A 16,523-nucleotide genomic window follows, 5' to 3' on the forward strand; every position below is an offset into this window, starting at 1 on the left:
AATATAACCCTGACTTTTGCTTCTGCTTTCAACCCTTCAGTGACTTGCCATTGCTCATAAAGTAAAGTGGAAGCTCCTCTATAAAGTATTTGGGGCCTTTCATGAACTAATTCCTACCTACCTATCTCATTTGGCTTGGGCTACTATAGCAAAATACCATGGATTGGGTGGCTTAACCAACAGACATTTATTTCTCACAGTTCTGGAGGCTGGGAGTTCCAAGATCAGGGTGCCAGCAGATTTGGTTTTCAGTGAGAACCCTCTTCCTACCTTGCAAATGGCTGCCTTCTTGCTGTGTCCTCATGTGGTGGAAGAGGAAGTTCTGGTGTCTTCTCCTCTTCTTATGGAGGCACTAATCCCAGCAGCAGGGGTCCACCTTCATGACCTCATCTAAACCTAATTACCACTGAAAGGTCTCATCTCTCAATATTATCACATTTGGGGTTAGAGCTTCAACATATGAATTTGGGGAGACACAAGCATTTAGTCCATAACACTACTTCTTCAACTTCATCTCCCCCAACTTCATGACTTATAATTTACACTTAGATCGGAACTGTGTGTTTGTCTTAGCATACCTCATGCTGTTCCATATTTCTACACATTTGTTCACTTTTTTTCCTTTTGCCTTGAATGTTCCTACTACTTTTCCTTCACATGGATATTCTTACCCTTTTTTTCAGAACTCACCTCAGGCATTATAATTTCTAGGAAGCCTATACCTGATCTCCAAACTGGGTCAGTTTCCCCCTTTTCTGTACCGTCTTAGTACCCTGAGTCGTCCTTAATACCCCGAGTGTTCCTCTTGCTCAGCAAATACCCTATTATATTGCCACTATGTGTATGTGTTGTTCTCTCCTAAATATTAAGTGCCTCAAGTACAGAGATATTACTTATATTTTTATGCCTGGTTTCAAACACAGTGCCTGGTCCATGGCAGGCACTCAAGAAATACTTGCTCCTAAACTAACTAAATATATCTTTTTTCATCCCCCAAACCAGTCAGAAATGTTTTCTTTTTTTTTTTTTTAAAGATTTTATTTAATTGAGAGAGAGAGAGAAAGAGATCATGAGCAGGGGGGAAGGGTAGAGGGAGAAGCAGGCTCCCCACGAGCAGGGAGCCTGATGCAGGGCTCGATTCCAGGACCCTGGGATCATGACCTGAGCCGAAGGCAGATGCTTAACCGACCAAGCCACCCAGGTGCCCCCAGAAATGTTTTATTTAAAAAAAACCCTGTGAAACAAACACAAAAAAACCCTTTTAATCAGAAGGTCTTATTAAATTCAGTATTAACTCGAGTTCTAAAAAACCCATTGGGAAAAGCCAACAGGTACATCAGAGAAAAGCAGGCAGCTACTGACAAGTCTTTGGTGGAAAACTAAGTTGCATACTTATACAAGCTGCCCTAATGATTATCAAGCCCAAGTTTTGTTTATCAAAAATAGGTTTCAGGTTGTACCAATATAGACAGTCCCATCAGTACAAAGATGTAACAATGAAGTTTAAGGGTGTAGGAAAAGCCAAATATGATAAAATACACAAATAATCTATAAAATAAGCCTTTTAATCCTAGAAGAAAACGGAGAAACCTCATGGATGTAACACACATAAAATGAGGCTGACAGTATATGGAACAATCCTGAACATTTTCCCAATGACTAAGCCATGGCATAACAGCTAAGGACACTATTAACATGTAGTTTTTACATGTTATATGTGAAAAATAGAGTAATTTTTTTCTGCTCAATTTCCATCTCTTCCTTTTTACCTTTTCCCTAATTTTCTCAAGCAACATTTTTCCTTTGGTTTGACCGGTTGAACTTGTAAAGATTTGGAACCTAAAGTGAGTATCAGTTCTTACTGGACTAGCACTTGGGAAATGCAATCCTAGAAAAGGCAGATTTTTACTGAAGTGGGTTGACAAAGGTAAGCATCCATTTTCAACATGACGATGTCCTCCATGTTAATCAATAGGGTAATGGCTTCTCTTTGCTGGATCACACCAGCCAGCATGGTACTGGCATGCTCCGTGGTGAGGTACTACAGAGCTATGTGCACAAACACCCACCCATTTAAGCTTTCAGTAAATACAAAGCATTTTAAACCATTTCAGTAAAATAAATTAAAAAAAATATTGCATATCTATTGGCCTGTTTTGCCTCTTGAACTGGCTTGGAGTGTTGTTCATGACAGAAGACACAACAGTTAATTAATGTTCCTCCTACCTTCCTCCATGGAGTTGCTAGTCCATGCTCCCTAGGTTTCAGTACTTGCTGCTCTTCAAGCCTCAGTGCCTTTTTTGCAGCAATAATTATTCTTCATTAGCATCGCCACTGCCATGGGACCAACACCCCCAAGGACTGGAGTGATGTAACTAGCTTTCTTTCTGACTCTTTCAAAATCCACATCTCCAACCAACTTGGGTTTAGGAGTTATGGGACTTTGAACTCTGTTCCCATGTGGATGGCTGCTGCTCCCTTCTGGATCATATCTGCTGTGATTGGATTTGGACTGTCTGCAGCAGAGACCACAATGTCTGCAAGAATTATATGTTTCTTTAGTTGGTCTTTGGGAGTGTATCAATGAAATATCATAAGAGTGGAATCACCTTCAGGGCATTCCTGTGCCTCACCTGTGTGTAGTAGTGTTGCAATGGGCATTCCAACATTTTTTGACCTCCCACCCACAACCACATTCTTCCGTAGGGATGGAATGCTAGTTCATTTAATTATTTTCCGGACACCCCATGGGGTAGCCAATAACATGGAATACTGGTCCAAACGTGTTCATCCTAAATTAATTACATGAAATCCATCAACATCCTTGTCTGGAGAAACAGCATTGCAGATCTTTCTCTCCTCAGTGTGCTCTGGAAGAGGCAGCAGAACAAGGAGGCCATCTGTGTTACCATCGTTATTTAGATTATTGATTAAATTCAACAGTTCTTCCTCGGAAATTGAAGCTGTTTTCACAATTGTCTCACTGTTGATTCCCACTTCTGCAGCTGCCTTGGTTTTGTTGAGGACGTAGGAGTGACTTGCTGGATTCTCACCAACCAGAACCACACTCAGGTGTGGCCGTTTGTCACCCAATGCCACCCATTCTTCCATCTGCTGCTGTACTTCCTGCTTGATCTCCTGGGCCAGCTTCCTTCCAGAAGTGACAACAACTTTATTTCCAGCTACCAAGAGGTGGAAGGCAATAGCTCTGTGCGGGACAGAGTGGTTGGGTGGCCAGTGTGGACACCAGGGAAGCAGCAGCCATCGCCCACACTGATGTTTGCGTCAGGCTAGATATATCACTTTACTCATGTTGTTAATCTGTGTTAACTACCCGAAACACGCTGAACATTTTGCTGGTATCCATGCCTGTAGTTTACTTTAATTTTCCGCATTGAGATGCTTCATGTAAACATTATAAATTTAAAATAGTTTTGACATCAGCACTCTTTTTATAGTCTCAACCTTACATTTATAGCATGCATGAGTTTATATGCCGAGACTAATGGGTCCTATTTCAGACACTAAAAAATTTTACTTTAGCTTTATCAGTAGGGCATTGCCCAGTAGATTCTTAAATGTTGACTAATGGCTCGGTGAGAGTAGCTTCAGATGTGGGAGGTTCAGAGTATTGTGTTAAAGGGCAGTTGCTGAGATCAAGGCTAAATGGTGTAGCTTCTGGAGTGTTTATATCATCCATATCCTATAAAGCTGGTTTTGGAGAAGTGAAACATTAGACATTTTAATCAATATTTCTTAGAGTAAATCTCCAAAGAGATGACAGCAAACGAGAACCCATCTTCTGGCAAAAGTGAAAGGAAAGTAAATCATTTTTTTTTCAAAAGAAGTAATGTGTGGAAAATGCTTTCCAACTGTAAAGTGGTGCATAATTGCTTAGTCTTGAAATCACTATGATTGTTATTAGGGCTAGTTTGAAAGTCAATTGCCTGTCTCAGCTCAGCCAAACTACTAGGTCTACCATATTGTCCCATGACTCAAGACAAGCAAATTCCATATGCCATTTGTAATGGACTGTATTACTAGCTATTGTTTCTAGCTAACAGATCTCTTTTTCTCTTATCCCTCTACTCCCCTCCCCTTGTATAAAAAATACCCATGTCTGAACGTCCATTGTCACTTAGGCCTGGCCAAGCTTAATTCTCCTTTTTTAGGTCAGAATAATTTGTTTGGGGATCCAAGCAGAATCAATCATAATCCTTCCCTGGGATTGGAGAGAGACATTCTCTTTTCTACGGATTTTTGAGATGAGCTTTATGATGGGCCAGCTTCCTTGGATGCATTGAGGAAATCCATGGGTAAATTTGTAATACGATAGAATTAGAATAATACACAGAGAAAATCAAAGTTGAGAGATGGGGCAGGTTAGAGAGAGAGAGCTAATAACATAATTTGCGTTACTTGATCCAGTTGTGTCTGAATCTAGTAACCTCTGAATTAATCAGTTTCATGGATTAATTCAACCTTTTATACTTAAACTATTTTTAGTTGGTGTTCCTTCCCTTGCACTGAAAGTCTCTGACAAATATATCATTCTTCTCTAGGATATTTCAGCCACCAATCCCTGTGATCTCATTTTTTTTCTTAGTCCTTATTCCACTTTCTTTCCTTCTTTTCTTTTTCTTTTTAAAAAATATTTTATTTATTTATTTGACAGAGAGAGACAGCGAGAGAGGGAACACAAGCAGGAGGAGTGGGAGTGAGAGAAGCAGGTTTCCTGCTGAGCAGGGAGTCTGATGCGGGGCTTGATCCCAGGACCCTGGGATCATGACCTGAGCCAAAGGCAGCTGCTTAATGACTGAGCCACCCAGGTGCCCCCTTATTCCACTTTCTAATTGCATGATAGTTTGGTGGTTAAGTATAAGGACACCGAACTAGATTACCTGAACTTGAATCTTGGCTTTTTTGCTTATTAGATATATAATCTTGGGCAAGTTATTTAACCTCTTTAAGCTTATTTCTGTATCAGTAAAATGAAATAATTGATTATATCCACTTTTGTTAAGGATTAACTGAGTTAGTGGTTGTAAAGTGTTTAGAAAAGGGCCCGATGCCTGGTACTGTTTCAGTAGATGTTAGCTATTTTAGTATTGGATTCTAAAACAGAGAAAAGATAAAAATATTTTATGTTTGTCTTTATTGTCTCATTTAAAATTGTTATATATTTTTTTATTTTAATGTTTTTTTATTATGTTAGTCACCATACAGTACATCCCTGGTTTCTGATGGGTAGTAAGGAGGGCACGTATTGCATGGTGCACTGGGTGTTACACGCAACTAATGAATCATCGAACTTTACATTAAAATTGTTAGATTTTAAAGGATAAAGAGCTTGCCTTTTTGGCTTGCGTAGATTATGGCACCTAGCGTTGTGATAAGCATTGCCCTAGTTTACTTGTTCCCGTGCTACATAGTCAGTATAGGAACCTGTCATTCATAGCCTTCTTCCTGATTTGCTTGCCTTGATCCATTTCTTGGTATACTTAACTTCTCTTTTGACCTCATTATTTTCTACTTGACTCAAGGCTCTTGCTTAACTGTTCTTTTCCTTTTCTTGACTATGATTTTTATTCTACTTCTTATGATACTATTTCAACCCACCACCCTTCTCATTAAAACCCTTAATGAGAAGGGTTCTTATTAGGCTTATCCAACCCCCGTGAGCATAGTCAGGGCAACATTCAATAAATATTTACGATTAAGAAATTGTAGAACACAGCCCAAGCTTACAGTGAAGGGGAATTAACTACAAACTGATTGTATGACCTAAAATAGACTCGTGAAACTTGTGTTTCTCAAACGCTGTTATTTGCTGCGTGGTGTCTTCTGCAACCATTAATTTTCCTTAGTGGTAAGTAATTTGAAAGTATTTTTATATTAAAATAAACAAGGATGTATTATTGAATATAAAACAAAATTTACATGGTTTTAGAAAATGAAAACATACTAAAGAAATGTCTTCATTTTTCTGTGTTGGGCCTAAGGACTCAAGTACCTTGGGAATGTAAGTGGTGGGATATAAGTTATTGTTCTTTGTTGTTAAAGATACCTCTGTGAAGACATTTGAGAAGAACAGTACAGTACTGTAGATTTCCTTTGTCAATGTTAGATGGGCTCATGTTCACAACAGTCAGAACTTAGTAATAGCTACTATTTCTTATATGCCCAAAACCCTGCTGCACATTTTACAATAACATATAATTTGATATTCACAGCAAGTCTTTTTTGCAGAGAGGAAACTGAATGTTAAAAAAGTTAAATAACTTGAGTGAGGTCTCATAACTATTTTGTGTTGTGACTTGGAGTCAAATCCAAGTCTGTAAAGCTCAACTGTCGTGCACAGCCTATGAGAAATAATTCAGAATAACCTTATTCAAGATGATTTATGGACAAGTGAAAACATCAGCTTCCTTCAGTAAGGGCCAGCTTGAGGTCTTACAGGAACTTCCAGATAAAAGGAAGAAGGGAGAGAAAGAAAGCAGAATGTGTATGTGTGTGTGCTTATATGTATATGTATATAAGCCTATATATAAACACACACACGTGTATATATGTATATAAAACAACTGGCTTGAATTGTAAAATATCCCCATATCTGAAAATTGAAGTGATTACCATTGTACCTTCTGCCAATTCAGTTTTAAAACCAGCTAGCTTTTGTTCCAGGAAAGGATGCTGTGGGATTTGCTTTGTGTAAGTCATGTTCTGTTCGGCCTCAAGCACACTTTGGTGAATATAATGAATACCGTCATCTTGATGGACAGTTTTCCGTGAACATTGTCCCCCAGGATTACATTTCTTCAACTAAAATCATTGGAGAAGGTCAAATAGCCTGCTTTATTGTACATTATTTACAATAGAAAATTTATTAAATTCTTTTCCTAAAACTCTTTGATAGAGCTGTTTACCATCATCACATCTTCCTTCTCTTTTTTTTCCTTTGCAAAGGTTGACTTGGCAAGAATTTTATTTCACTTTACTACACTATGGACCTTTGTTGCATGTTCTCCTTTATTTTGGCAAGTGAACCATTTTGTCTATTTGACTTAAAATGGTCCACTATACTGTGTGATAGACAGCAAGAACACGGGCTAGCATATTTTCTGTTTAGACGCTTGATCCTCATTGATCTACATATGCAAAGCTTAATGAAAACTTGTAAGCGTAAAAGCTCATCTGAGTTTCTAATGTTAATATTGATTCTGTTTGTGAGTGCTAGAGCAGAGAGTCAGACTGTTTCTCAGAGTATTCCATGGAACACATATTAGTATCCCAAGATGCTTGTGCAAAGGGCTTCAGTGGTCAAATGAGTTGTGGAAATGCTGTATAAATATATCTCGTCTAACATCATAGTATATAAATGTCTCATTTTGCAGTTAAAAGAATAACTAACTTTGTTTAACCCAGGGTCTTCTGAACTTATTTGTTTGGGTTTGCAAATACTGGTTCTCAACTTTCCGTGGCACTATTGTTTCTTGAAACATGCTTTGGGAGATACTTACCAGTACCTACTGGCTTTGAAGTCAAGTTGAAACTGGGTTAGAATTTAGCTCTATTATTTGGGTAACATATTTGTCCTTCCTGAGTCAAAGATGCCTCTTTTGGGGAATATATTTACTTCACAGAATTGCTGTTAAATTAAGCAAGTTAACACATCTAAAGTAAATAAGATACTTGGCATATATTTTAGCTCATCTGCTTCTTAATCTTTGCCTTCATTTTCTTCAAGCAGCTGTTGTAATTTCGTTTTATGAATTCTTCTTCAATAATTGATCTAGAAAGGTGCTCTAGACCTAAATTCATCTGAAGTAAATGTGCCCTTCTCTTGACTATATATTCAAGTATCAAACACAAAATGCATTCCCACTACAGTGATTACTCTGCTTAAAAACAAAGATAATAGGGGCGCCTGGGTGGCACGGTCATTAAGCGGCTGCCTTCGGCTCAGGGCATTATCCCAGAGTTCTGGGGTTGAGCCCCACACAAGGCTCCTCCGCTAGGAGCCTGCTTCTTCCTCTCCCACTCCCCCTGCTTGTGTTCCCTCTCTTGCTGGCTGTCTCTCTGTCAAATAAATAAATAAAATCTTAAAAAAAAAAAAAAACAAAGATAATAAATAGTCCCCTTTTAATGCAGATGTGAAAAACATATGGTTCCAGGGAAGGGAGTGCAGGATACAATCTCTGGGTTTTGCACCTGACATTAAGTTCCTCAGGTGGCCAAATGCTAGGATTATCAGAGAAAACTAAAGAAAGTCCTTTTAAACCTGTGTGAATCAGCATAGAAGTAATAGATAATCCTGGTATATATGTCTGAATAGGGTACTATCATTAGAAAAAATGAAAAAAAACTCTAGCAATAGCCTGATAGGTTCTGAGCTAGCAGTTTTGCCTTTGGATAATGATTGTGATTGCCATCTACCCTGAGTATCTCAACCTGCTGAATTATTGGCCTTAGAAACAACCAGACTGTAAAAATAAAACTAGAAGGACTATACTACCATTTGTAAAACTGCTTGTGGTTCTGGTTGTTTGCCTTCAAGAAAAACCTAAAGAAAAAAATTCCAGATAAACAAATATACCTTGTTTATGGTGCTGTTTGAGAAATAATTCTAGGTGACCTGAGCGGCAAGTGTTGGCTCATTATGCCTCTGTGATACTGAAAGGGGGTGCAGGTACCAGAAGGAAAATAATTAATAATAATTTGCATCTGGAACACAAATAGAATTCTGAGAATGCTGCATTGAGGTTCCCATCAGTTCATACAGAAGCAGACTCCAGTGCACAATGTATTCACCTCACATCAGTTGCCTCCACTGTTTTCTGCCTCTCTCTGTTCATCTCTAGGTCTTAACTCCCTTGGAAGAAGGTGTCAGTTTAAGATAATCCTTGGGAGGGCTCACCTAGCAGATTTAAGTTTTTCAAAGTTAATCAGAATGGTGCATGTATGAGACAAATCAACTTTGCTCTTACTAAATTGTAGTCTTTTTAATAGCACAACCTTGGAGTGTTACTATGCCGGAAATCCCACTATTTTCCACTGAGGAGGAGAGAAAGTGATAAAAAGTGTGAGAAGGGAAGAAATCTTATCTTTCTAGTCCTTATGAATCCCCTTAATGTTTATCCTATTGCCTGAACATTTGCTTTTGATCAACTCATTTACACACTTTTCCTCTTTAATAGAGAGAAAATATCAGGGATTATGAGGAATTTATGGTGATGTGTGGTCACTGAGATGTAGTTTAACTGACAGTGCTGGCTTTGGATTCAGCTAGATCTTGCTCCGAGTACAGGCTCTACCACTTACTGGCTATGTCTCTTGATCTTTGAGATGTAGTTTTCTCGAATTAGGTACGGACACAGTGCTGTAATGGACATTATACTTGCTTTTCCAGCATCTATTCTCCTCCCTGGGAGTAGGCTTGACATCATTCCCAGCTCTGTGCATAGCCTGTGTTTGACATAAGGCAGTAGTATCCCTTGCCACAAAGATTGGTTCAGGGATGAGCAATGACATGAGCCTAAGTCAGTGCATGGCATTGCACTGGCCTCTGTGATTGGTTAAGGTTGGTCCTATCAGAACTATGTAAAACTCATTTGCATAAGATACACACTGTTCTTGCTCTGATTGGTGTGGTATATAGTTGAAAAGTCTGAGATTCTATAGCAACTTTTTTACTGCCATGGAAGATAAAGCTAGTATACAGAAGTAGAAAGTGAATGGCAGGAAATAGAGACTGAGCTTGATCATATACTTCCAAAGCTTGTCCTACCTCTGGAATTTCTAGTTACCTGGGTGAACAGATTCCCTTTTGTTTAGTCCAATTTAAATCATGCTTTTGTTATTTGCAAAATAAGGAATCCTATCTTATAAGTATATTGTATCTGACATGTCTGTCACATAGTGACAATCAATATGGAGTAAAATAGAGAAAGGGGGAGGGAAAGTATTGCAGTGAGGGTGCTGAATAACTACAACTGAAGTCAGGATGGGCTGACTAAGAAAGCAGTCTTGAAACAAAGACCTGAAGGAGGCAAGTGAACAAGATGTAAGATCATCTGGGAGCCAAGTGTTCCTAGCAGATGTAAGAGCAGATACAAAGGCCTGAGGTAGGGCTCTGCCTGGTGTGTTCTATGAACAGGAAGGAGGCCAGCATGAGTGGACTATGGGGAACAAATTGAGAGTAGGTGATAAAGTCAGAAAAGTAATGTGAGTTAGGTATATTGTGAAAGGTCAGGAAACCATTGTAGGGATATTGGCTTTATTCTAAGTTAGAGGGGAGCCCACTGAAGAGTTACGAGTAGAGAAGTGACGTGACATGATTTAAAGGATCATATGGGTATAGTTTTGAGTATAGACTGGGTGAGGTGTATGCTAGTGGCAGATTGAGGAATGGCAGAAGCCAGAAAGCCAGTTAGGAATTGATTACAGAATCCGGGGAAGATAAGATAGTCTCTTAGGCCAGGATGGTAGAGTAGAGGTTCTAAGAAGTGGACAGAGTCTGACTGTATTATGATGGTAGATTTTAGATGATTCACTGTTGGATTGAATGTGGGGTGTGAGATTAATAGTAAACAAGGATGACACCAAAGATGCTTTTTGTACGGTAGGGCTGTGATAGTTAATGAAATAATTCATAAAGGCCTGGCACATAATAGGCTGTTGACTGGTAGTTGTACAATAATAATAAATATTTACTAGCATTGTCAAAGACTTTGGCAACCCTATAGACATAAAGGCAGCAACAGATATCTTTAATAATAAATAACATTAGTAAAATATAATATCTTTTTGTATATTTTGTCATTGAAGCCTTAGAAAACCCTGAGATAGGTATTTTTATTACCACTTTGTAGAGGGAAAAACCAGGGATGTGATGGGTAAATTGGTTTTGGTCATGGTTCAATAGAAATGTTTATCTCATTTCAAATCTGGGTCTTGTGACTCCAAATACAATTCTGCTTTCACTATAGCATTCTGCTGGCCTTCCTGTTCAAAGGTGACATTTTTCTGAGCTCATTTTTAGGTTGAGTGGTAGAATTGAGAGCAATCCGTATTTTTTCTTACTGTGACATACCTTTATAGGCAAACCACATTAAGGGTTTTCACATGTGGCTTTGTAGAGGTATTATCATAATGAATAACAACTGGATTAATTAACCCTTAGTAAGTGCCAGGCATTGGTATTATTTGCATTATTACGTGAAGTACTTCACTTTAGTTTCCCAGAAACTTTCTGAGGCAGTAAATCAATCATGGTCCAATCAGGAGTTAGAAATCACACCAGTAATTTCATCTAAAGAATTATTATTATTATTTTTTTAAAGATTTTATTTATTTATTCGACAGAGATAGAGACAGCCAGCGAGAGAGGGAACACAAGCAGGGGGAGTGGGAGAGGAAGAAGCAGGCTCATAGCAGAAGAGCCTGATGTGGGGCTCGATCCCATAACGCCGGGATCACGCCCTGAGCCGAAGGCAGACGCTTAACCGCTGTGCCACCCAGGCGCCCCTCATCTAAAGAATTATTAAACTAGCAAAAGGTGATTAACTACTAAAAGGGGTAAAAGAGGCCATTAAAAAATAGAGGGAAGATGAGGGACTTGGCAAGATGGAAGAGTAGGAGGACCCTGAGCTCACCCTGTTCCACATTTACAACTAGATATCATCCACATCCAAGTCAATAAACTGGAGAGCAATCCAAAGACTGGCAGAACAAACTCCACAACTAAATATAGAGAAGAAGCTGCATCTGAAAGGTTATGAAGTTCAGAAAAGTAGAGGGAGGCTGTCCCCAGGAGGGAGGGAGTTGTGTGCACAGAGAGAGAAATGGGCTTCCAGACCAGGGAGCTCACACATGGTAGACTAATCCCTGTAACATTTGGATTTAAAAACAGGAGGGGTTGAATTTTGTGAGTTTGTAAAACTGGTGGGACTTGGAACTTGGAGCTTTAAAAGTCAACTGACTCAGCACTGGGCTAGCCTGGAGGGCAAGTGATAGTTGGGTTGCTGTTCTTAAAGAGATAGCAGCTTGTGTGGAGAGGCAACATAACAAGAGCAGTTTATACAACATGGGGGGCAAACAGGAGACAGATCTGTTCACACTGATTTCTGAGTGTGTTGGGGGACAGATGCCTTTTGTCTCCCCCAAACCCCCAGTATAAACACAGGGCCATCTCTGGGAGGTGGGACTGCACAGACACTTGCTACCTAACCTACTAGCAGTGTGCCATGCTAAGTTCTCTTAAGGATTCACCCACTTCAAGCCTGCTAGTCTAGGCCCTGAGCTCAGGGCAAATTTTGTTAAAGCTGCACGTGGCCCTGCCCACACCCCACCCAGCCATTAGGTGCACAGTTGTTATCCTGCACCGTGTGCACTGCACAGCCACCATGACTTGCCCAGCCTCAGGCCCCCAGACATCCTTGCCCAATGGGCCTGGCCGTGCCCAGCAGTCACTACCTGCCATGTTCAGCCTTGCCCCCTGGCTACCCTGGTGCATAGCCCCCGGACTCCACAGTGTTTTTGGGGGTCCAACATAGGAGTACTCCAAAGTTCCCCAGTGGGCATGCCCTGTCAGAGCTGGTCTGTCTGGATCCCACTAATACCACAGAGAATAAGCACAGCACAGCCCGCAATAGACAGAGAATGAGTGTAGATGACTGCACTGAAAGGAAAAGTGATTCAGACCAAGAGCACTCTTCTGAAGTACCAGGTTCTGGTGAACAGGAGACACTGCACTCTAGGGCACTCTAGGACCTCTTCTTTATAAAGTAACTACTTTAAAGAGCAGAATATATAGCTGACTTTCTTAACACATAGAAATAGATATAGAGATGTGGGCAAAATGAGGAAATAAAAATTTATCCTAAATGAAAGAACAGGACGAGGCAATGGCCAGAGATCTGAGCAAAACAGATACAAGTAACATGCCTGAGAGAGAATTTAAAACAATGATCATAAGGATATTCACTGGACTTGAGGAAAGAGTGGAAGACATGAGTGCAACCCTTAACACAAAGATAAGGAATAGCATAGCAGAAAAAAGGGGCTCAATAAATGAAATGAGACACGTGTTTGATGGAATGAACAGCAGGATAGAAGAAGCAGAGGAACAAATCAGTGACTTGGAAGACAGAGTAATGAAAAGTAATCAAGCTGAACAGAGAAAAAAAGAACTGTGCAAAATGAGAATAGATTTAGGGAATTCAGTGACTCCATCAAATGTTAATAACATTTGTATTACAGTAGTCCCAGAAGAAGAAGAGAGAAAGGGGGCAGAAAATTTATTTGAAGAGATAATAGCTAAAAGCTTCCCAAATCTGGGGAAGGGAACAGACATTCAGATCCAGGAGGAACAGAGAACTCCCAACAAAATTAGTAAAAGCAGACCCACACTGATGTGTTGTAATTAAAGTGGCAAAATATAGTGATAAAGGAAAAATTTTGAAAACCACAAGACAAAAGAAGGAAGTAACTTACAAGGGAAAACCCATAAGGCTGGCAGGAGATGTTTTCAACAGAAACTTTGCCAGCAAGAAGGGAGTGGCATGATATGTTTGAAGTGCTGAAGGGGAAAAAATCTGCATCCAAGAATATTTTATCTGGCAAGGCTATCATTCAGAATAGAAGGAAAGATAGTTTCCCAAACAAATGAAAACTAAAAAGTTCATGACCACTAAGCCCTGCAAGAAATATTAAAGGGTACTCTTTGAGTGGAAAGGAGAGACCAAAAGTGACAGCATAAAAGTAGGAAACACAAAAACAGTAAAAATGATTATTTATGTAAAAAATCAGTCAAGGAACTCAAAAAGTAAAAAGATATAATATATAATAACATTTACCCAAAATGTGGGGAGTAGAGGAAAAAAGAATGGTTCAAATTTAAATGACCATCAACTTATATAGACTGCTATATATAGAAGAAGTTATATACAAACTTACTGGTAACCACATATCAGAAACCACTAATAAATATGCGAAGTATAAAAAAGAAATCCAAATATATCACTTAAGAAGATCAGCAAACCATGAAAGAGAAAAAGACAAAAAAGGATCAGAGAACATCTTCAGAAACAATAACTAAACAGGTAAATGCCAATAAAATGGCAATAAATACATATCTGTCAATAATTATTTCGAATGTAAATGAACTGAATGCTCTTATCAAAAGACAGGGTGACAGAATGGATGAAAAAACAAGACCCATCTATATGCTGCCTACAAGAGACTCATTTTAGGCTTAGAGACAGCTGCTGATTGAAAGTGACAAGATGGAGAAATATGTATTATGCAAATGGATGTCAAAAGAAAACCAGAGTAGCAATACTTATTTTGGACAAAACAGGCTTTAAAACAAAGACTGTAACAAGAGTAAAAAGAAGGACACTATATAATAATAAAGGGAGCAATTCAACAAGAAGGTATAATAATGTAAATATTTATGTACCCAACATAGGAGCTCCCACACGCATAGAACAGTTAATAACAAACATAAAGGAACTAATCAATAATAATACAAAAATAGTAGGGAACTTTAACACCCCACTAACATCAATGGACAAGTCATCTAAACAGAAAATCAATAAGGGAACAGTGGCTTTGAATGACACACTGGACCAGATGGATTTAACAGACATATTCAGAACATTTCATCCTAAAACAGAAGAATACACATTCTTTTCAAGTGTACATGGAACACTGTTCAGAATATATCACATATTATGTCACAAAACAAACCTCAACAAATTACAAAAGATTGAAGTCATGCTATGCTTCTTTTCTTCCTTTCTTCTTCCCTCCCTTCCTTCCTTCCTTTCTTTCTTTCTTTCTTTCTTTCTTTCTTTCTTTCTTTCTTTCTTTCTTTCTTTCTTTCTAATGTTTATTTATTTATTTGAGAGAGAATGTGAGCTGGGGGGAAGGGCAAAGGAAGAGAGAATCTTTAAGCAGGCTCCACAGTCAGTGGATCTCAGGAGCCTGAGATCATGACCTGAGCTGGAATCAAGAGTTGGATGCTCAACCGACTGAGCCACACTGGCACCCCTACCCTGCATCTTTTCTGACCACAATGCTATGAAACTAGAAATCAACTAAAAGAAAAAATCTAGAAAGACCAGAAATACATGGAGGTTAAAAAACATGCTACTAAACATTGAATGGGTCAACCAGGAAATAAAAGAAGAAATAAAAGTACATGGAAACAAATGAAAATGAAAATACAATGTCCAAAACCTTTGGGATATAGTAAAAGTGGTTCTAAGAGGGAAGTTTATAGCAGTATGGGCTTAATTCAAGAAGGAAGAATCTCAAATAACCTCAACCTAAAGGAACTAGAAAAAGAACAACAAACAAAGCCTAAAGCCAGCAGAAGGAAGGAAATAATAAAGATTAGAGCAGAAATAAATGATACAGAAACTAAAAGAACAATAGAACAGATCAATGAAACCAGGATCTGGTTCTTTGAAAAAATGGACAAAATTGATAAACCTCTAGCTAGACTCATAAAAAAAGACTCAAATAAATAAAATCCCAAATGAGAGGGAAGAAATAAAAAACCAACACCACAGAAATATAAGAATATTATGAAAAATCGAATGCATAGAAGTCAAACTCAGTACACGGGAAACAAATAATCAAATCAAAAAATGGGCAGAAGATATGAACAGACACTTTTCCAATGAAGACATACAAATGGCTAACAGACACATGAAAAAGTGTTCAAAATTATTAACCATCAGGGAAATTCAAATCAAAACTACATTGAGATACCACCTTATGCCAGTTAGAATGGCAAAAATTGAAAAGGCAGGAAACAACAAATGTTGGAGAGGATGTGGAGAAAGGGGATCCCTCTTACACTGTTGGTGGGAATGCAAGTTGGTACAGCCACTTTGGAAAACAGTGCAGCGGTCCCTTAAAAAGTTAAAAATTGAGCTACCTTATGATCCACTACTGGGTATTTACCCCAAAGATACAGACGTAGTGAAGAGAAGGGCCATATGCACCCCAATGTTCATAGCAGCCTTGTCCACAATAGCTAAATCGTGGAAGGAGCCGAGATGCCCTTCAAAAGATGACTGGATTAAGAAGATGTGGTCCATATATACAATGGAATATTACTCACCCATCAGAAAGAACGCTTTCACAACATTTGCTGCAACATGGACGGCACTGGAGGAGATAATGCTAAGTGAAATAAGTCAAGCAGAGAAAGACAATTATCATATGGTTTCACTCACTTATGGAACATAAGAAGTAGGAAGATCGATAGGAGAAGAAAGGGAAGAATAAAGGGGGGGGGTAAACAGAAGGGGGAATGAACCATGAGAGACTATGGACTCTGGGAAACAAACTGAGGACTTCAGAGGGATAGGCTGGTGATGGGTATTAAGGAGGGCACATATTGCATGGTGCACTGGATGTTATACGCATGTAATGAATCATGGAACTTTACATCAAAAACTAGGGATGTACTGTATGGTGACTAACATAATAAAAAATTATTATAAAAA

General features: G+C 38.8%; 1 pseudogene; it reads right to left on the reverse strand.

The window, feature by feature from the left end:
• Positions 1–2,100: 2,100 nt before the first annotated feature.
• LOC130543214 (bifunctional methylenetetrahydrofolate dehydrogenase/cyclohydrolase, mitochondrial-like) lies at positions 2,101–3,265 on the reverse strand (annotated as a pseudogene).
• Between the last annotated feature and the right edge of the window lie 13,258 nt (positions 3,266–16,523).

This window comes from Ursus arctos, unplaced genomic scaffold, assembly GCF_023065955.2.
Source record: "Ursus arctos isolate Adak ecotype North America unplaced genomic scaffold, UrsArc2.0 scaffold_9, whole genome shotgun sequence".
Classification (NCBI taxonomy): domain Eukaryota; kingdom Metazoa; phylum Chordata; class Mammalia; order Carnivora; family Ursidae; genus Ursus; species Ursus arctos.